Genomic DNA, 21,566 nt, shown 5'->3' with positions numbered 1-21,566 from the left:
TATTAATGAAAAGTTCAAATGGTGCAATTAAAATATTTACAGAAAAGGATGTTACAAGGACATAAAGAGAACAATAATGCAACAGAGGAATGAAAGACGGTGAAAATGGAGAATACTTGCAAAGTCCTGATTTTAGTCCACTTGTTCAAGCAAACGTGCCGTGACTCTCAAGCCCATTAAGATGTTCCTTCGTTGATGTTAAATGAGAGCTCCCTTACCAGGTCCTGTCATCTCCTTTTCTGTGATATCAAAGGGGTATCGCCAGAGACCATCTCACCAATAATCTGGTTTAAGGGATGGGTGCTGGGAGGCCACCACGTTTACGACCAATTCTCAAATACAGTTTTACACTAATAGAAATAACTTACAATACATGCAGGTGGTATTCTAGAAACTGACAGAATATTATTTAGAATGATATTTAGTATCCAGGGATACTAAAAACAGCATACCTTTGTCACCCAGGGGGGAGGAGACTGCTTTCTCCCTTTTTGTATGTGCTAACATACCTTATATTAATGTGTCTTGTTCCTGCTGAATTCTTGAATTGTATTTATAGAAATTTGCATGCCTAGAGCTTTAATGGCCTTACACATCATGTGTGGCAGGCTCGACTGAGTTACTATGGTTTTACGATAGGGCAGACATCCTGCCAAGACTAATTGGCTGTTCACAGCTGGCACTCAGGCCTGGACTCTGGCGTGTGTTTTAGTGGAGTTAAGAGGCTCTTTTAAAGTTTGTTAAAAGTTACAGCTACAAATTCCATAGTTTGCTAGAGGAGGGAGATCACTGCTATTGAAAACATAATGGCTGAAACCTTAACAAGATGCTGTCGCGTACAGCTTCCATGTCCCTATTGCGCACAATCGTTACAAATGGCTGCTTGTAGTCTCCAGCAGGCTCATCCCACTAGGCCACAAAACACAAAAAGGATTGCACTCCAAATAGTTTTCCAGGTCAATAAAATGTAGTTCTGTAATGATGCAAAGCATCTGGTGTTTTTTTTGGTAGAGTGTAATCAGCACATTTAATTCTCAGAGTAAAGTCATTTATGAGTCTCAAATAAAGCCAGGCTTTGCACAGCTTGTACAGAGCTTAACATTGGGCAACAGTGATTAATCTGATAACAGATATCAGAATCACTGTTGCCTAACCATTTGCCCTACAGAGGATTTACCCCCATTTTCTTGCAATACGGCGCTGCATTAATTTAACTGAGAATTGTGCAGTCATGCAATGCTGCACCCAAATTAAATTTGCGTCCTTCTTTTCCCACAAATAGAGCTTTCTTTCAGTGGTATTGATTGCCGTGTGTTGTTTTTATTTTTTTGCGCTATAAACAAAAAAAAGACAGACAATATTGAGAAAAAAACAATATTTTTTGCTATTAAACATGTCAAGTAAAGAAATTAAAAAAATCAAATTTCGTCATAAATGGAGGCCAAATGTACTCTGCTACATGTCTTTGCTAAAAAAAAATCCAATATGTGTAAATTAATTGGTTTATGTGAAAGTTATAGCGTTTACAAATGGCGATATAGAATATACATGGAATTTTTTTTTTTTAGCAGTAATGGTGGCGATCAGCGCCTTTTAGCAAGACTGCAGGACTTCGGCGGGCATTCTGACACCGAGGGTAACTGATTTAGTGTCACTGACATCCCCAGTGACACCAATACAGTGATCAGTGCTAATAAAAAGCACTGACACTGTACAAATGGCACTGGGCAGGAATGGGTTAACATCTGGGGCTATCAAAGGGTTAACTGTGTGTTGTGTGCTGTTTTACTATATGTGCTGTGTCTCTGTTTCACTATAAGCACACTGCTTTGTATGGCTCTGTTATGCAGGAGTGTGCAGGAGCTGACAAGAAAGAAATCTGTATTGTTTACATACAGATCTCTCCCCCGTCGGAGATACTCCGTGAGCACTGGATGCCGGCAAGTAATCACTGGCCAGGACCTGGTGATTGACAGCCGAGGCTGCCCCCTACCCGGAACTGCAAAATCATGTATATACGTGATTTTGAGTACCCCTGACACCCTGTATCAATATTTCTACTATAGGCGGAGGGGAAGCGGTTAAAAAAGGAGCCGATCATAAGTTCTAAAATATTTATTTATGACAAATAAATGGCTCTACTCTGAGCATATGATGTGCTGATGATATTGGTTTTCATGCAGGTTAAGATAGTGATATAACTAAAGGGTTGTTGGGTAAGGTATGTGTTTTGCTGATGATACAAAGGTGTGCAATAGGGTTGACATCCCTGTAACACGGAACATGGTTTGGCATTGCTGATAGATTTGATCAAAGCAGTGGAAACTTCAGTTCAATGTTTCTAAATGCAAAATAATGTACCTAGGGAAAAACAAAATCTTGTGACAGAGTACAACATGGGGAGTACAGTGCTGGCCAGCACTACAGAAAAAAAAAGATTTGGGGGTACTTATTTCAGACTATGGCAAAATGAGCAAACAGTGTGACCAAGCAATGGGAAAAGTGAATAGAAGTCTAACATGCATTACTAGAGGGGTCACCAGCAGGAGGAAGGAGGTCTTGATTCCCCTAGATAGATCTTTAGTTACACCCAATTTAGAATACTGTGTTCACTTATTATTATTATTATTATTATTATTATACAGGATTTATATAGCGCCAATAGTTTACGCAGCACTTTACAACATAAGGACAGACAGTCCCATTAAAAATACAAATTAATACAGGAGGATTCAGAGGACCCTGCACGTTGTAGCTTACAATCTAAGAGAGAGGGTTGAGAGATACAAAAGGTGATAACTGTGGGGGATGGGCTGGTGGACAAAATCTGGAGACCTCATTTACAAAAAGATATTGATAGGATAGAACAAATCCAGAGATCCAGAGATGGGTAACAAAAATGGTGAAAGGCCTGGGGGATAAAACATAGCAGGAGGGACTTCGGGAACTTGATACGTACAGCCTGAAGAATAGAAGGGAAAAGGAAGACATGATTGAAACCTTTAAATACATCAAGGGGTGAAAAAGGATCAAGAGAGCAATATTTTCAACATGAAACCAAGATCAAGAACATGGGGACATGACCTCAAACTAACTGGAGGAAAGTTCAAAACTAATGTTAGAAAGTATTATTTTACTGAAACAATAGTTGATGTTTAGAATAGATTTGCTGCAAAGGTAGTGAGTCAGTCAGTGGTTTCAAACATTCTTGGGACAAACATAGATCTATAAAAAAAAAAAGGGCAGACTCAATAGACCACTAGGTCTTTTTTCTGCTGTCACTTTTCTATGTTGCTATGTAACAAGAAATTGGATGCCGAAAGCTGTATCTTTATATTATTGCTCTGAGATTATTTTTCTATGAGTTCTAGAAATATTAACACTGTGGTCATTGCAATAGTTTAAGAAGCTGCTGGAAAATGCAAAAATGTCAGAAGGAATACTAAAATCAAGGTGACTAGTCACTTGTCAAATTTTGTCACTTGCATGCTCTTATCCTTTCTTACACTCTGCTTTGTCATATACAATAGTGGTGGATCAAAATTAAGCATCCCCTTTGGTATGCTGCTATTTTAGGAATTAGGAATATTGTGGTTTATTTACTAAAACTAGAGAGTGCAAAATCTGGTGTAACTCTTCATAGAAACCAATCAGTAGAAAAGAGAAGAGGGTGCCGACTAAGTGCAGAACATAAGTATGCGATTTAATGACACAGGATAAAAAAAACACTCACAAGAGTAAATATAAAACAGGGGTCATCTGTGAATCCATAGATTGCTCCTTTCTGTCCCGCAGGAGAAATGCCAGCCGCGATCCTAGGGGGTCCTGGAGGTAGATATGGGCACAGGAATGCTGGCAGGTCCAGGAAAGTTAACACTAGCCAGTGTGGAACGTGCTGGCGGAAGTGACGTCACCAGAAATGTGGGAGGACTGGATCACAGAGACACAGGCTACTCACTCGGAGCCTCTAGCTCCATCTACAGGCCTGGGGGTATACTCCTTTATCTGAAATATATAAATAGGAGGCAGTAATGGAATGCCTTAATCATGGGACAACAAATTACAGCAATACCAAAAACGGCACAACATTGGATGGATATATTAAACACCAGTTCCCCATTTTCTGGCCATATAAAACAAATAAAAACAAAGTATAATAGCGGTGAAAAATAGAGGGGAGGGAGGAGGGGTGCAAATGGGCTCTTGATAAATTATCATTATTATACAAAGGTATGGTAGAGGGATCATGAATGACAAAATAAATAGCAATATGGCTAGTCCTAGTACAGGATGTTGGTACAAAAATATATGTATATATGGGTATACATATAACCATTAGAGGACACTGGATTTATATACATACATGAATTAATAAAATAATAAGCTACATCACTACATGTGGTGCTTATGGTACTATATATAGTACTATATATGGTAGACTAATGTCTGAGTGAGTTGGTTGAGAATAACAGGGACCGAACAACTAGACCTTATGGGTCCAAAATTCATGATAGACCATACGGGTCCACTGCAAATAAAAAGGCTGATAGATTTAAAAGAGCGGTTCCCGGTCACCAGGGCTATTACAACATACACTATATTGCCAAAAGCATTGAGCATTGAGAAATCATTGGATGCAGGTGTTCCAATCACTTCCATGGCCACAGGTGTATAAAATCAAGAACCTAGGCATGCAGACTGTTTCTACAAACATTTGTGAGAGACTGAGTTGCTCTCAGGAGCTCAGTGAATTCAAGCGTGGTACTGTGATAGGTTGCCACCTGTGCAATATGTGTATCTGTGAAATTCCCTTTACACCTACTGTAAATATTCCAAGGTCAACTGTTAGTGGTATTATAACAAAGTGGAAGCAACTGGGAACAAAAGCAACTCAGTCACGAAGTGGTATGCCATGTAAAATGACAGTGTGGGGTCAGCGCATGCTGAAGCGCACAGTGTACAGAAGTCGGCAACTCTTTGCAGAGTTAATAGCTAAAGACCTTCAAACTTCATGTGGCCTTCAGATTAGCACAACAAGAGTGCATAGAGAGCTTCATGAAATGGGTTTCCATGGCTGAGCAGCTGCATCCAAGCCTTACATCACCAAGTGCAATGCAAAGCGTCGGATGCAGTGGCGTAAAGCACACCACCACTGAACTGTAGAGCAGCGGAGACATGTTCTCTGGAAGGACAAATCACTCTTCTCTGTCTGGCAATCCAATGGATGTGTCTGCGTTTGGTGGTTGCCAGGAGAACGGTACTTGCCTGGCTGCATTGTGCTAAGTGTTGTCTTGGAAATTCGCTTTAACGAATTTCTCCTTACCGTGAGTACTTGCAGTTGGATGCGCAGAAATCCCCCATAAAGCTGTGCGAATCTTGCTTACCACGACTGCAGCTAAGTTACACGATTCCTGCCCATCCAAATTGGTTAGCTTCTGTTGAAATGTGGGGAATTAGAGCTCTGTTACCCTAGAATGATCACACGACACTCTAAGGCTAGTGTTGCAAACCACATAAGGGCCGGTTTCAGACTCAGCCCCTGGTTTTATTAAAAATACACACATGCCCCCCACATGAATAAAGTCAATCCCCTCCCACCGAACAATGCAATGGGGAGTGCCTATACACAGGATGTACATTCCGATTGGAGCATAGCCTTTCCTATTATCTATCACTGGTCCTCCCCCATGAGCCTTCTGAGGTCAGCAGACTTCCTCCCCTTCCTCCCATGAGCCTTCTGAGGTCAGCAGACTTCCTCCCCTTCCCCCCCATGAGCCATCTGAGGTCATATTTCCCAGCTCCTAGCAGTATGTCCATTCTCTGTAAAAGCATCCCCTAGAAATATCAGTCTGTACCTGGATGGCAAAACCAAACAATATGGTAGTGTGACAAGGGCACTCCTACCTGAAAAAAGAAGGTTACTAAATGATCCACACGGAGTAATATGGATTCAAAAAATCCAGGCAATACTTTATTTGATCACATAGATCATAAGGAGGTTAAACATGAGCACGGTGAACATGTCAAACAAAATAAAATCATGTTAAAAAGCACTTGGCGTCTTCATTATAGGGTCATCTTAGCATCACTTTGGATATTTCAAATGTAGTGATACTCTTTCAACACAAGATGGCGAGGTGGAGATTTTTTGGTATGCAATTAGTGCACCATATAAGGCAAAGGACTGAAGTCCCCTCCCAGTTCTGACGAAGTCTGCGGTGATTGGCGGATGAAACGCGTCAACGTATTGACGTCACTACGCTCGGCGTCTTCACAGGGTGCGGCGCCCACAAGGTGGGAAGGAACGGCGGTGTCACAGCTCCTTGCTAGGAAGGCACGAGGCCCTCTGAAAAACTACCATAAGGCTACTATTACAGCGGCTCGCAAACGGCAATCCCCTAGGGGAATATACCTTCCACCGGTGGCAAGTTATTTAAGCTTACAGCTGTTTAGATTTATAGAGCATTTATGGAGTTAAGAAGGCATGTTATACGGGCCTAATTTACCCTGCATACTCGGGGAATTTTTTGGAAATCCTCTTTGGAGGATAATATATATATATATATACACGCTATCCTATTTTTTGGCATTGTATGCTGTGACATAGCCATATCCTAATGAAACTGCTTCAATTTTCTCAGATTGAGTAATTTTTGGAAACCCTTCATTGGGTATATAGACTCAGGTACACACGGCCTGCTATATATACACTATATGTGTCTGGAATTTACGTATTGTGACTACCTGGCTCCCCACCCCCTTATACACCTCTAAACAAGCATCAAGGACCTGATCCTATTTCAAGTCGACGGGAGTCTTCTTGATCTTTATTGATGGTAATATACCCATATTGTGTTCCTTATTTTCAGGGGTTACTTGATGCCTGTGATATATACACTTATCTTTATATATATCCTCAGAATCATCTGGTACTGTGGACTTTGTTTCACTTGGGGTGGCTACCCAGGAAGTCCCTACATTTGAGAAGTCGGTATGACAGTCTCACAACTGAGAAGGTAATAGAAGTGTCCACGAATTACTGTAGAGGGAGGCTCGGTGAGGCTTGGATGCGATTCAGCTCCTACATTTTCTTATACACATTGTGTATTTTTGTATTCCAGCTTCCATATACCAGGAGGCTCCTGACATATATTGGGAACATATCTGCTGAATACATGGCTTACTCCAATATAAGCTGGAAATCCATGGAAATCTAGGCGAAACTACCTCACCATTACTCTATATTGCCTTATATGGTGCTCTACTTGCTAAGATGACCCTATAATGAAGACGCCAAGTGCTTTTTAACATGATTTTATTTTGTTTGACATGTTCACCGTGCTCATGTTTAACCTCCTTATGATCTATGTGATCAAATAAAGTATTGCCTGGATTTTTTGAGTCCATATTACTCCGCGTGGATCATTTAGTAACCTTCTTTTTTCAGGTAGGAGTGCCCTTGTCACACTACCATATTGTTTGGTATGCATTTTTTTGGGTTAATGGATCCACACTTGTATAAGTGAGTCGGAGATATGACAATGACACCAGCTATTTGTGTCATTTTAGGTGGCCTGTTTCTGTTCTATTTCTGTACCTTGATGGGCCCGATACGATCTTTATTAAAACACATCCATCCAAGATACAGTTCAGGTCAGTAATGGGTTGTAAGATATGCATAAGCCTACACGCGGAGTTCACACCGCTTGGCGCCTTGCGTTATGAAGCCCATGTGGTACTATGCTGCTGATATGTGGATACAGGCCCGCGGTCTACTGCCAGCGGCATTCGCATCGAATGCCGTGGTGGTATACACGCCGGTCTATAAGCGCAGATCCGCCATCTCATCCATTACCGAGCTGAGTACTGTAATACATACATTGTACATGCGCATGGCCCAATTGCAGCCTTCAGAGCTTTAATTAAGCTACACGAGAGACATATGAATAACACTCATATATGACACATTTAAAGTTCGACCAACAATACAAAATTTCCATGACATTCCCTCCTGTTTTATCATATTCTCCTCGTGTTCCTTCTTGATCTTCTTCAGCTTGATGGGTGTAGTCTCAAAACCTCAAAGAGTTCCTGTAGTTGTCCCTGAGAATAAAGCTCCACGGGGTACCTGAAACAACAAGACCCGACGCAAACTCGACGCAAACAGGCTTGATTGAAGCGATGATCCTCAAGAGCGTTGGAACCTTTACTACAGGAAGGCTCTTGCAAAAACCACAAACAGACTTGTGGTATGAATAAGGTTTGTGATCCCACGGTGGTCTGGGGAGATCCAGCAACAGATTCTCAAATTGCCCCTGCAGACGGGGCCACACAAGGTTGGTCTCGACCCAGACAGTTTTCCAAATCGCAGACACAAACCATGATGAGGCTTGAAGCTTGCTTGAAGGTCTTGGAGAATGTGGTCTTCAGAGAGATAAATTAGAGGGAAGCCAGGACGTAATCTGTAGAGAAGGTGGTTGGTTGGTGAGGTCTTCCTCCGATCAGTGGTTGGAGTGGGATCCCAGGAGCGGGCATGGAGATGTGGTCGTCTGCCCGAGCTTGGCTTACACGGTCGATGAGGCAACAGGAACATCTCACCGCGGCATATAAGAGGCAGAGGAAAAAGAGAAGCATCAGGACATACACTCCCACTTCCTTCAACAAAGATCCGATGGAGAACAGGAAATCTCCCAATCCTCCCAAACCCTTGAACGGATTCCAACCCTCTCTAGCTATAGCTCTAGCTTTTCCCTGTAGTTCACTAACTTTGTCCATATGGGCCTGGACCTTGTCATCAGTGTCTTCTATCCAAGTACAACAATCCTCTCCGATGAACTCACAGAACCCCCCTTTGGCGGCTAAAAGGTAATCCAGGGCCATCTTCTCCTGAAGCACTAAAATTCTCATCTGCCGTTGTTCTTGGGCAATTTCTCTGACAGCCTCTACGGTCTCGTTAAACATACTATCCATGATGACAGAAAAATTGTTCAGGCGCTTCATAAGTTCTATTCCCCATCCTGTCCATGAGGGGAACCAAGCCCATGCCTGGTCGCCCTCAGAGAACAGCTCCCTGCGAACTCTCCCTGCCATCCTTACCTTCTTGTGGACCATCAACTCTTCATGATCCATCACTACATAGGATGCTGGGACTAGCTTTATGAGGGCACACAAACCTTTCGCGTTCTGGGGAAATGTTCTATAGGCTGCCGAACCACACAGAAAATAGTATGGACCTGTCAGAGCAGAGCAGGAAGAGTTCCTCGTTCGGCCTCTGGCACTGAGCAACAGTTGCACAGACTGGGGGATTGCTCCCTCAGTCTGCACATCACATCCGTCCTTCCAACACACGTGGTCTGGTCGGTCAGTGTGGTTACTCAGAAGGGAAGTCTGGTTAGTCAGATTGACAGTTATACCTCCCTCACAGGTGGTAGTCCCAACAAACTTGTTACCTGTGCCAAAGCTGATGTTAAAGCACACCTGAGGGCTGCCTAGCTGTCCAGTTACCCATAATGGACTGACGAGGGTCCTACAGGAGCTAGAGCTAATATTGGTGCTAAAACTGATGTTACCTGCTAAAAATGTGTCATTAAGTTCTACCGACAAATGTCTACGTGGGGGCTGACCAGGGGTCCCTTGCTTTTTCATGCCGACGCGGATGTCATATAGGGCATGAACAGCGGCCATTGCGGACATGTGATGACTGGGTGGGGGCTTAGAGCATACCCAACAGTTGGTTTTGTTGGCGGTTCTGGCTAAACGCAGGTGCATTTTAAATAAAAGGTTGGGGTATCTGCCGTCTTTTCCTCCGTTCACACACATGTAAGACATACAAACAAAAAGAAAAAGGAAAATGACACCCCTCATTCTCTGGTGTAGCTGAAAAGCTTCTTGCAGTGGCTTGCGTGCACCCAGTTGTCTTGTCCCTCGAGCTTGAGTGAGGTAGGTGTCGTCAGCTGGACTTGGTATGGTCCGGTGAACCGTGGCTCGAGTCCGGTTCTTTGATGTTTCTTTAGGACGACCCAATCACCTGGCTCAATAGAAGGAACACCTGTTATTGCATTTGGATCGGGGAGCGATTCGCGAACCCGATGGTGTATCTTCTGCAGCTCCCGTTGCAGAGATTGCACATAACCTGTAAGCTGTGAATGTAAAGACGACAACTGTTGAGGAAAGTACAACCCTGTTTTGGGAGGTCCCCCAAACAACACCTCGTAGGGTGACAGCCCATGTGGTTGCCGAGGGGCATTCCAGATGGAATAGAGGGCAATGGGGAGACACTCAGGCCAAGGTTTTTTGGTATCGGCCATGATTTTGGAGATCCTGTTTTTGAGGATTCCGTTGAGACGTTCAACCTTACCGCTACTCTCGGGGTGATACGGGGTGTGTAGCCCTTGGTTGATGTGAAGGGCTTTACATACCTCTGCAAAGATCTGTCCAGTGAAGTGTGACCCCCTATCGGACTCGATGGTTTCAGGTAGACCCCAGCGGCACACAACCTCAGACAGGATTTTCTTCGCCGTGGTACTAGCGTTGGCACATGTGACGGACCACGCTTCAGGCCAGCCTGAAAACATATCTACACAGACCAAGGCGTATTCGTACGGCCCACTCTTTGGTAACGAGATGTAATCGATCTGGATGCGTTGGAAGGGGCGTTCAGGTTTTGGTGAGTGCCTTTGGGGTATTACTACCGTTCTGCCAGGGTTGTGTAGGGCACAAACTAGGCAAGAAGCTGCAAAGGTAGCTGCAGCAGTACTGAACCCAGGTGCAATCCAATGCTCGTCTACCAACGCACACATAGCCGTCTTAGATTGGTGCCCAGGGTAGTGAGCCAAGTGGGCCATCATGGGGAAAAGGGACTTTGGCAAACACCATCTTTTGTTCAGGCACCAAATGTCATTCGACCCTTGGGAGGCTCCTGCTGCTGTCCATCTAGCCTTCTCCTGCAAACCCGCCTGCGATTGCAGTTTTTTTAACTCGTCTAACGAAACCTCTGAAGGGATGGCCAGCATCAGAACCCCCCTTTCCTGAATCAGTGCACCGGCCTTTGCGGACCGATCTGCCAAAGCGTTTCCACATGCCTCCACACTAGTCTCAGTGGTATGAGCCTTCACCTTAAGAACAGCAATCTCCCGTGGCAGGCCGAAAGCAATGAACAACCTGTCAATCAGTTCTGCATGCTTCACCGGTTTACCTGAACTTGTGAGAAATCCCCTCGCTTTCCAGATGGGACCAAAGTCATGTGCAATACCAAACGCGTACCTCGAATCTGTATAAACATTAATCCTCTGACCTTCATGCAACTCACATGCCCTGGCCAGTGCCCACAGCTCAGCTTCCTGAGCTGACATATGTGCGTTCAGAGAGCCCTTTTCCACAACATAACCAGTGTGTGGCTTACCATCTTGGGTGTAGTACCCATCGACAAAAAGATTTTTCGCTTCCGGTATTGGCGTTTCCTTCACTGGGCTGATCGCCGCTGACTCCAGTTCCATCAAAGAAATGCAGTTGTGTCCTTTGGAAGAGAGGTTAGTAGTGGACAAAGAAGACATGTTAGTAGAAGAGGTGTTAGTATTGTTAGTCAGGTTGCAAAATTCAGCACTGTCGTTGTTGTCCTCCCCCCCTTTCTCGTCTTCCAACACAGGAAGAAGAGAAGCTGGGTTAAGAATAGTGCATCGTTTGATAGAGAGGTTAGTAGGAGTTAGGAGGGCTACCTCGTATTTGGTCAATCTTGCTGCAGAGAGATGTTTAGTTTGGACCTGGTTTAGGATCTCTTGCACCGAGTGCGGAGTGTAGAGTGTGAGGGGTGAATCCAAAACGATGTCACCCACTTTTTGGACAAGGACAGCACAAGCAGCCACTGCCCTCACACAACCCGGGGACCCTTTGATGACTGGGTCCAGAGCGGTCGATAGGTACATGATGGGGCGGTACTTGGTTCCGTGAAGTTGGGTTAGTACTCCGGTTGCATGGCCCTGATTTTCGTGACAGAAAAGGTAGAAAGGTAGGTCATAGTTGGGTAGACCTAGGGCTGGTGCTATTGAGAGTTCCTGAGTCAAATCTTGAAGAGTTGACCAGTCGTCATCTGACATTTGAAATGGTGTTTTGGATGTCAGCTCATACAGGGGACCAAGTTTGCCCGAGATATTGGGGACCCAATCTCTGCAGTAGTTGATAAGGCCGAGGACGGCTCTCAGCTGACGGTGGTTTTTAGGTCTCTTTAGGTCTTGCAATGTCTGAACTCTTTGGGTTGTTAGGTGCCTGGTGCCCTGAGAAATACAATGCCCCAAGAAGATGACTTTCTCCTGGCAGAGTTGTAATTTCTCCTTGCTGGCCTTGTTGCCCGTTGACGCCAGATGGTTGAGTAATGAAACAGTATGTTGATAACAATCCTTTTTAGTGGGACAGCAGAGGAGCAAGTCATCAACATACTGTAACAACACCACCTCTGGATTCATTGGGGTCCACTGATCTAACACGATTTTCAGCTTGCAGCTGTATTCCGAGGGACTGGTTACCGCCCCCTGGGGGAGACGGGTCCAGGTAAGTTGTCGGCCCTGGAAGGAGAAAGCAAAAAGGTACTGACACTGGGGATCCAGGGGTACCGAGAAAAACGCGTTTGACAGATCAATGACGGTAAAAAATTTTGCATTGGGTGGTACGGTTGCCAGCAGGGTGTGTGGATTGGGTGCCAAAGGGGCATCACTGATGATGATTTTGTTTACCGCTCTCAGGTCATGTACCAGCCGGTAGGTGGTCGGTTGAACCGGTGCTGTCTTTTTGGCTACTGGGAATAATGGTGTGTTACACGGCGACTGGGTTGGGGTGAGGACCTTTATCTGTAGATAATGGTCGATCTGGGTTTTTAGGCTGTCCATTTGAGCTACACTTAAAGGATATTGTGGTAGTTGTGGTAATACGCTTCCTGGTCTGATGTTGACTGTAGTTGGAGGTACCGGCAAGAGACCCACATCATATTTATCTGCTGCCCAAACTTTGGGGTCAATTTCAGCCAATACGTCCAACTCCAGACAATATGTAGCCTCGGTGAGATAAGGTAGGGCCAACAATGTGCACAGTCTTTCTTCCGACAGGGCACTACTCACCACAACACCCGATGGGGTGAACTCAATGACAGCTTGAATGTCTGACAAGATGTCCGCTCCCAAAAGATTGATGGGGACGTCATCTGAGACCAGCACTGACCTGACAGCCTCAGTGTGCAGACCTAACCTGCAATGGAGTGGTTTGGTAGACTGTAGAGACACCATTTGACCTGTGAGACCTACCGTTGGTGTGCTTTCCCCTGAGAGGGGTACCTTGCCTTGGATGTCCTGTTTTTCGCAAGACTGTTCTGGCTGCACCGGTGTCGATGAGGCAAGGGAGGGGATATTTTAATTCCTCGAGAAAAAGATGGATCTGGGCCGACACCAATTTGCCAACTTCCTATGAGGATTCATAGGAGTTACTTACCATGGTGGTCACAGGGGCGGAGAACTCATCAGGAATGAGCTGCCACCGACCTTTAGGTAATTGGGGACATCTCCTCCTCATGTGCCCCGTTTGGTGGCACTGGAAGCACCTGGGTGGGGGCCTATCCTTCCTGTGACCCAGATCCCTTGGTTTTTCGTGTGGGGTCTGGGACATAAGAACTTTGGCCTTGTCCTGTTTTCTTCTATCCATTTCCCTCTCTATTGCCGCAAGAGTGGAAAGGATAGCAGGGATAGACATCTTATTATATTCGGGTCGGGCCAGAACCAGCCTTTCCCGAATTTTAATATTGATGCCTTCCAAAAATTTGGCCCGCAACAGAATGTGCGTCGCGGTCACCTTTACCCCTTCAGTTGGAGCATCAGGTCCAACTTCCAGATCCGCATCCAGTGCCGTCTGCTTGAGACGGCGCCAGAAGCAGGCGCTTTCCTCATTAGGACCCTGGGTGAGCTTCATCATGTCCGTAGTAGAGGTAGCACCATACATTTCTGGAAGCTTTGCCTTTAGCTGTGTACAGAACTCTTTGCCCCCTGAAGTCATCTCCTCATGCGTGGTTATAGAGCACCCTGCAATCACTGTACTGGCCACTTCCATGCCCACCTTCGCCCGCAGGATCTGTGCACAATCTGACCCACTCATACCATAGCTGAACTGGTTTTGTCCAAACATTCGAGCAAATCCTCTCGGATTGACTCGATAGTCCGGGAGCTCAGCCAGAATAGTGCGGATCTCTGCCGGGGTGAAGGGGACATGCCAAACTACCCGTTCCCCTAAAGTCCGTTCCCCCTGTGCATTGGGAGGACCTTCAAATTGCTGCACTCTGACTGGATAGGCCTCGGTCCGGGAAGAGTGCAAGGGCTGACCCAGCTTCATCGGTGGGCTTAGATTAACCACCTCGCTTACTGCACCTTCAGGTTTGAGGTCCCTCAGATCAGGGTATAGCTGGGGGGCAGGGGTCTGATCAGTGGTTCGTAGCGCTTTGATGCAATCTGCCCTGTTTCTTAACCGGGTGTCTATTCCCCTTGATTCACAGATAGTCTGCAAATCGGTTGTTGAGAAGGCTTCATAGTTGGAAACAGAAGGAGCTGGGGTGAAGCAGGGAGAAGGGAGAGGTAGAGGTAGAGGCTGAGGCATAGATACAGAAGACACGGAAGGTACATCAAGAGTGACATCACTAGCAGAAGAGAAAGGTGCAGTTATACTTATCTCAGCCACTGTTGGTTGTTGGGGAACCCCAGCAGACCCTGATCCTGCCTGCCTTAGTAGAGTCAGCCCTGAAAGAGCTTCCTCCACCTCTGACACTGGATCCTCCTGTTTTATTCCCTCTGGAGGCCAGGTATACATCACCTGGTTCTTCCGGACAGACACCAGTTTATGTATGCCCTGCCTCCCTAATTGGATTGACCTGTGAAGCCATAGCTGTGCGATCTCTAGTTCTGACGCCTGCATCCATGGTCCAAATTCAGAGATGAATTTTTCCCACCTCCATGCGTCAAATGTACCTTCCCGGGGAATTTCCCATCTGGTACCCTTCGACCATTTATTCCACCTTTTGAGGGGTTCTGTAGACTTCCCCCCCAAACTCACCTTCATCAGTTGTGCAGCTGTCCTTACCCTGAAGAGGGCTGGTTCCCCCTCTCTCTTCATGGACTGACTACTGCCCATCGTGACTAGTCACTGGTATATATCCCGTGTCCGGGTACCTGTTTACCCCCTGGAGCACTCGGTGGGATCCTACCGAGAGGCCTGATTCCACCACTTTCCCAGCACAGCGTAATTTATGTGATACTTATCGATCACCCGAAGCGCATCAAGTGGCGGTCAGACTGAGAGCACACCTCCCACTCCCACAGCGCAATTTATGTGATCCTGACCACCCGAAGTGTTTGTGGTAACCAGGCTAAGTGTTATACTTCCCTGGACCGCCCACTCGCACAGCGTAATTTATGTGGTTCTCATCACCCACTGTGTTTGGCAGGCCACACCGCACAATGATGAAAGTGGCTTTTCTCTCCCTGCACACAGTAGCTAACACAAGTCAAAACAAAAAGAGGGGTTCTTAGATGTTACTTAGGGGTCACTGGTTGGCCGGAAACCTGCTAACTGACCTTTAGGAAATTTGTGTAAAGAAAAAACTTTCCTAATACACACAGAAAAACCCCTTTTCCACCTAAAAAACCGTTAAAAAGGACAAAGTGGATCCTTATGAAAAACACGGGACGTTTCACAGTAAAACAATTACACAGAGGTAAACCGAAAAACTGCGCCAAAAGTAACCTTGTTGCTGACGCAAAAATCACTCATACCGGCACCGCTAAACGATCTGCGTTACACACGCAATCTTCACTGCAACCACCTAGAACCGTTTACACAAAAAGTCTGCTGGACGTGAAACACGTGACACAGCAGCTTAAAACAAACCCGCTTTACAATAAGGAACTACTTTTAACAGGAAAAACACAAGAAAAACATAATCACTATACAAGAAATCTATGTGCAAAAACCCAGACTTCACCGCGCTCACTAAATGTGGAACACGTGAGGGGAAAACTCGCTTAACATACTTTAAATTGGCTGGCAATACGCAAATTTAAAGCTAAAAGCAAACAACTTAAACTGTAAAAAATTTGGATTAAAAACACAATATGGGTCAAATGCATATAGAGAGCTGCATACACATTGCATAGAGATTACTGCACATGTGGTATTCAACAAAATGGCCACCAACAGGGAAAGCACATGGTAGCCAACAAAATGGCCACCAAACAAAAGGAGTACATGTGGTTAGTCAAGAAAATGACCCCCCACAGAGGAGCACATGGTAGATACTAGAATGGCCCCCCACAGAGATGCACACGGCAGACACTAGCCTCAGAATTGCCTCTAACCTCTTACATAAAACAGACTTTTGGACAGAGCATACACTGGACAATTACACAACAATATACAGCACACATACAACACAATTTGGCACAATCACAGAATGGACATAAAACACCAACATATCACACTAACATGCACATGTAACAGAAAGGACCCCCTGCTGCATGCTTGCTGGGAGCAGTATTACCACAAAACACTGCACAGACTACATACAAAGATCTTACAGCAGTTAACAATTAACCTAAACCTTTCAGCACTGTAATAATTTCCTCACGTGGAGGGGGGTAAAGCAATCACCACAGTACCTACAACCCGCAAATACTTACCTAAACATGCAACAACTTTTACCCACTAAAACATATACCCATTTAATTTTTGGTTGGAAGATTTTTAAACTTGACCAAATCCAGCCAACCAAACCCACCCCTCTGCTGCTCTCAGCAGAGAAAACCCTCGTCTTTCACCCACAGATCAAGAGTTTAGGACAAAAAACTAGGTCCTTGCTAAGCGGTAATTCTTGTTAGCTAACAGAGAGCGAAATCAGCCACACGAACACGCAAAAAGCGATCCTCTTAATGGCAGAGAGACCTGAAATGTGCCGGCATACTTTTTGCTAGTTCATGATGGCCCATTCCCCCCTCGTGCTTGGTTAGCTATGCAAGAATACGCGTTAGTATCCACCAGGCTCGCCAAACTGTCTTGGAAATTCGCTTTAACGAATTTCTCCTTACCGTGAGTACTTGCAGTTGGATGCGCAGAAATCCCCCATAAAGCTGTGTGAATCTCGCTTACCACGACTGTAGCTAAACTACACGATTCCTGCCCATCCAAATTGGTTAGCTTCTGTTGAAATGTGGGGAATTAGAGCTCTGTTACCCTAGAATGATCACACGACACTCTAAGGCTAGTGTTGCAAACCACATAAGGGCCGGTTTCAGACTCAGCCCCTGGTTTTATTAAAAATACACACATGCCCCCCACATGAATAAAGTCAATCCCCTCCCACCGAACAATGCAATGGGGAGTGCCTATACACAGGATGTACATTCCGATTGGAGCATAGCCTTTCCTATTATTTATCACTGGTCCTCCCCCATGAGCCTTCTGAGGTCAGCAGACTTCCTCCCCTTCCTCCCATGAGCCTTCTGAGGTCAGCAGACTTCCTCCCCTTCCCCCCCATGAGCCATCTGAGGTCATATTTCCCAGCTCCTAGCAGTATGTCCATTCTCTGTAAAAGCATCCCCTAGAAATATCAGTCTGTACCTGGATGGGCCCGATACGATCTTTATTAAAACACATCCATCCAAGATACAGTTCAGGTCAGTAATGGTTGTAAGATATGCATAAGCCTACACGCGGAGTTCACACCGCTTGGCGCCTTGCGTTATGAAGCCCATGTGGTACTATGCTGCTGATATGTGGATACAGGCCCGCGGTCTGCTGCCAGCGGCATTCGCATCGAATGCCGTGGTGGTATACACGCCGGTCTATAAGCGCAGATCCGCCATCTCATCCATTACCGAGCTGAGTACTGTAATACATACATTGTACATGCGCATGGCCCAATTGCAGCCTTCAGAGCTTTAATTAAGCCACACGAGAGACATATGAATAACACTCATATATGACACATTTAAAGTTCGACCAACAATACAAAATTTCCATGACAGTGTAAAGTTTGGTGGAGGGGGAATTATGGTGTGGGGATGCTTTTCAGGAGTTGAGCTTGGCCCCTTAGTTCCAGTGAAGGGAACTCTTAAGGCTTCAGCATGCCAAGACTATTTGGACAATTTCATGCTCCCAACTTTGTGGAAACAGTTTGGGTATGGCCCCTTCCTGTTCCAACCAGTGCACAAAGTAAGGTCCATAAAGACATGCATGAGCAAGTTTGGGGTGGAGAAACTTGACTGGCCTGCACAAAGTCCTGACCTCAACCCGATATAACACCTTTTGGATGAATTAGAGCGAAGACTGCGAGCCAGGCCTTCTAAGCTGGCATCAGTGCCTAACTTCACAAATGTGCTTCTGGAAGAATGGTCAAACATTCCCATAGACACATTCCTAAACCTTATGGACAGCCTTCCCAGAAGAGTTGAATCTGTTATAGCTGCAAAGGGTGGGCCAACTCAATATTGAACCTTATGGACTAAGATGGGGATGATATTAATGTTCGTGTGCATGTAAAAGCAGGCATCCCAATACTTTTGGCAATATAGTGTAGGTAGCATGTAGGTTATAATATGGTATGTACCTTTATTTCTTCATTTAACCCCCCCCCCCAAGGGTAAGGGTATTAAGAGTGTATATCCAGTAATGAGAAAAGAACAAACAGAGGGCACACAGGCCTAGTGCATTACCATAAAAAATGTTTAAGAAAAAGAAAAGTAGGTGTTGTACTCACAAACGACAATATAGTCAAGGCACATCATAAAGAACAGCTGGATCAATACCGCGCTGAGTAACAGTCCGCAATAGGGAGTGTAGACATCCAATAGGTTGACGCGTTTTCAGGACTTGCCTCTTCCTCAGGGCTGATTGCTAATCAAATCGTCCTCTTTTTTCTTAGTACATCTCTTAAGTGTAATGAGCCAGGTTTTGGGAAGGTGTGCGATGGAGTTTAAAACACTATTAGCTATGTTCTCAATGTTCTGGCGTTTTCTATCTCTCTGTTTTGTGATCACCTGCATCCATTTTTCAGTGCAGAATATGTATACATAGGACCATTCCTTCTGGAGATTTGTATCTAGGAGTGGACATTGTTTAAGCACCCTCAGTCCCCTGGGGAAGACTTTGTGTTGTATGTATTGTTCCAGAAAGAAAACATCCCACCACTGTTGGTTTGCTGTGGAAATGAGGCCTTCTAATCTTTTGAGATGTATGCATGATGATTTGCGGCAAGAGCTAGGGACAGTGCATTGTTTGTTAGAAACTTAATGGGAAATAGAGAGTAAAAATCCTCTAGGACATTATATTTAGCATTTCCAATAGCAGAGATAAGTTCCATAATAAAATGGTAAGTGTGAATTACAAAGTAATCATGGTCTAGTAAAATACACACAAAAATAAATAAATGTATAATAGAACAATCGATAAATAAAAAATTACTGGATAATGTCCAACTCTAGAAGCACAGGTGAGGCAAGACAGAAACAAAGACAATATAATACCGGTGCACAGAGCTATGTTATCCAGAATATAAATAAGTCAATCATAATCAGCACATTGCCGTAGGGGGCGCTAAAGAGCCATGATCCAGAGGGTCCATAAAAGATGATTGGCATCCTTGGAATGCTGAAGGTAATGGCTATAGAGTGTTGCCAACTCTAAATAACAGTAGAAAAGAGAAGAAGGAGGTGCTGACTAAATGCAGTAGATAAGTATGCCATTTAATGACACAGGATAAAAAATCATTCACAAGAGTAAAAATAAAACAGAGCTCATTTGTGAATCCATGGGTTGTTCCTTTCCATCCCACAGGAGAAATGTCAGCCACGATCCTAGGGGGTCACTACCTTTAGCATTCTCAGGACACCAATCATCTTTTATGGACTCTTTGGATCATGGCTCTTTAGCACCCCTACTGCAATGTGCTGATTATGATTGACTTATTTATATTCTGGATAACACAGCTCTGTGCGCCAGTATTATATTGCCATAGAAACCAATCAGCTTCCAGGTTTTATTAACAAAGCTTAATTGAACAAGCTGAAGTTATAAGTGGTAGACCCTCTGTGACCACCTGCTAAGTAATAATATTACAAAAATACAGCACTAAAAAATGTGTGACATTGTATTGCTACATAGCATCAATCAACATAATGAGCTATAGATATACAGACAATGCACAATATTAGAGAGTCCTTTAGACAGGAAAATATATTATTGTGACATGATGTGACTTCCACGTGATCCTCCACCTAAATGCACTCACCAGAAGCAAGTGGTAAATCAGCATAGAATGGATGCACCTTTAAGGCAGACTTTGCTCAATTCCCCAGTCAGCAGATCTATCCAGGGGTAGGATCTTTCCAGAAATCAGTAGTATTCAGTAGGAACCAATAGATACTGGATCACACAAAGGTTCCAAAGTCATCTCCAGCCCAGTATCTCAGAAATAGGAATCCTAGGCAGATCCCTTTGAGAACGTGCGTGTGCGCAAAACACGTCAGAAAGGAGCCTACGTGCTGACGTCACGTCCATGTGATGGTCCGGCGGCCATCTTTGTAAGTTTTTTTTTATTATGGCTTGCTTGTGAGCTCCACATGGATGCTAGTTTTTTAAATAAACATACTACACTATATCACACTCCAGGCTCGGTTTATGAGCTTGCACTCTAGGAGGATTCCTATTTCTGAGATACCGGGCTGGAGATGACTTTGGAGCCTATGTGTGATCCAGTATCTATTGGTTCCTTCTGATATACTACTGATTTCTGCAGAGGTCCCACCCCTGGATAGATCTGCTGACTGGGGAATTGAGAAAAGTCTGCCTTAAAGGTGCATTCATTCTATGCTGATTTACCACTTGCTTCTGGTTTGTGCATTTAGGTAGAGGATCACGTGGAAGTCACATAAGTCATATATATTTATGTTGATCACATCACACATTTTGGGACAATAATATATTTTCCTGTCTAAAGGACTCTCTAATATTGTGCATTGTCTGTATATCTATAGCTCATTATGTTGATTGATGCTATGTAGTGATACAATGTCACACAGTTTTTAGTGCTGCATTTTTGTAATATTATTACTTAGCAGGTTGTCACAGAGGGTCTACCACGCAGTGCCAGTTGTTTCTGCCATTTGTCCCTTTTGCTCACCATTCTCATGTCATTTATATGTTAATATTTATATGGTTTATTTTAACGTGCTAATCACAGTAGTTAATGTTATACATATTCTTTGGTTGATCAACACATATTTGGGTTACCATCACCTTTCCCCTGACTAGGGACCTTTTATTATTGCCCATCATTGGTACGTGTATAATTCATATCCTTTTATATTCACGGTTATTCTTTTTAGAGCTGCACATTATAAATTTTATTGCTTGTTTGGTGGAGACAGAGGGTTTGCCACATTGTGCCAGCTGCTTTCTATGATCATTCCCTGCACTCACTATCTATTTTATCACTGAAGTTATAAGTGATTGGCTACCATGCACAACTGTGCCAGATTCTAAGTGCACCA

General features: G+C 44.4%; 1 long non-coding RNA gene across 1 annotated transcript; it reads left to right on the top strand.

The window, feature by feature from the left end:
- Window positions 1–6,853: 6,853 nt before the first annotated feature.
- On the top strand, window positions 6,854–7,393 carry LOC149469148 (uncharacterized). The gene is made up of 2 exons (XR_016311634.1): window positions 6,854–7,016; window positions 7,122–7,393. It is a non-coding gene; the product is annotated as an uncharacterized LOC149469148 (long non-coding RNA).
- Window positions 7,394–21,566: the final 14,173 nt, after the last annotated feature.

The sequence above is a fragment of the Staurois parvus genome, unplaced genomic scaffold (genome assembly GCF_062004578.1).
Source record: "Staurois parvus isolate SC_StPar_1 unplaced genomic scaffold, SC_StPar_1.0 ptg000080l, whole genome shotgun sequence".
Taxonomy (NCBI): Eukaryota; Metazoa; Chordata; class Amphibia; order Anura; family Ranidae; genus Staurois; species Staurois parvus.
This window is presented reverse-complemented; position numbering and strand designations above follow the sequence as displayed.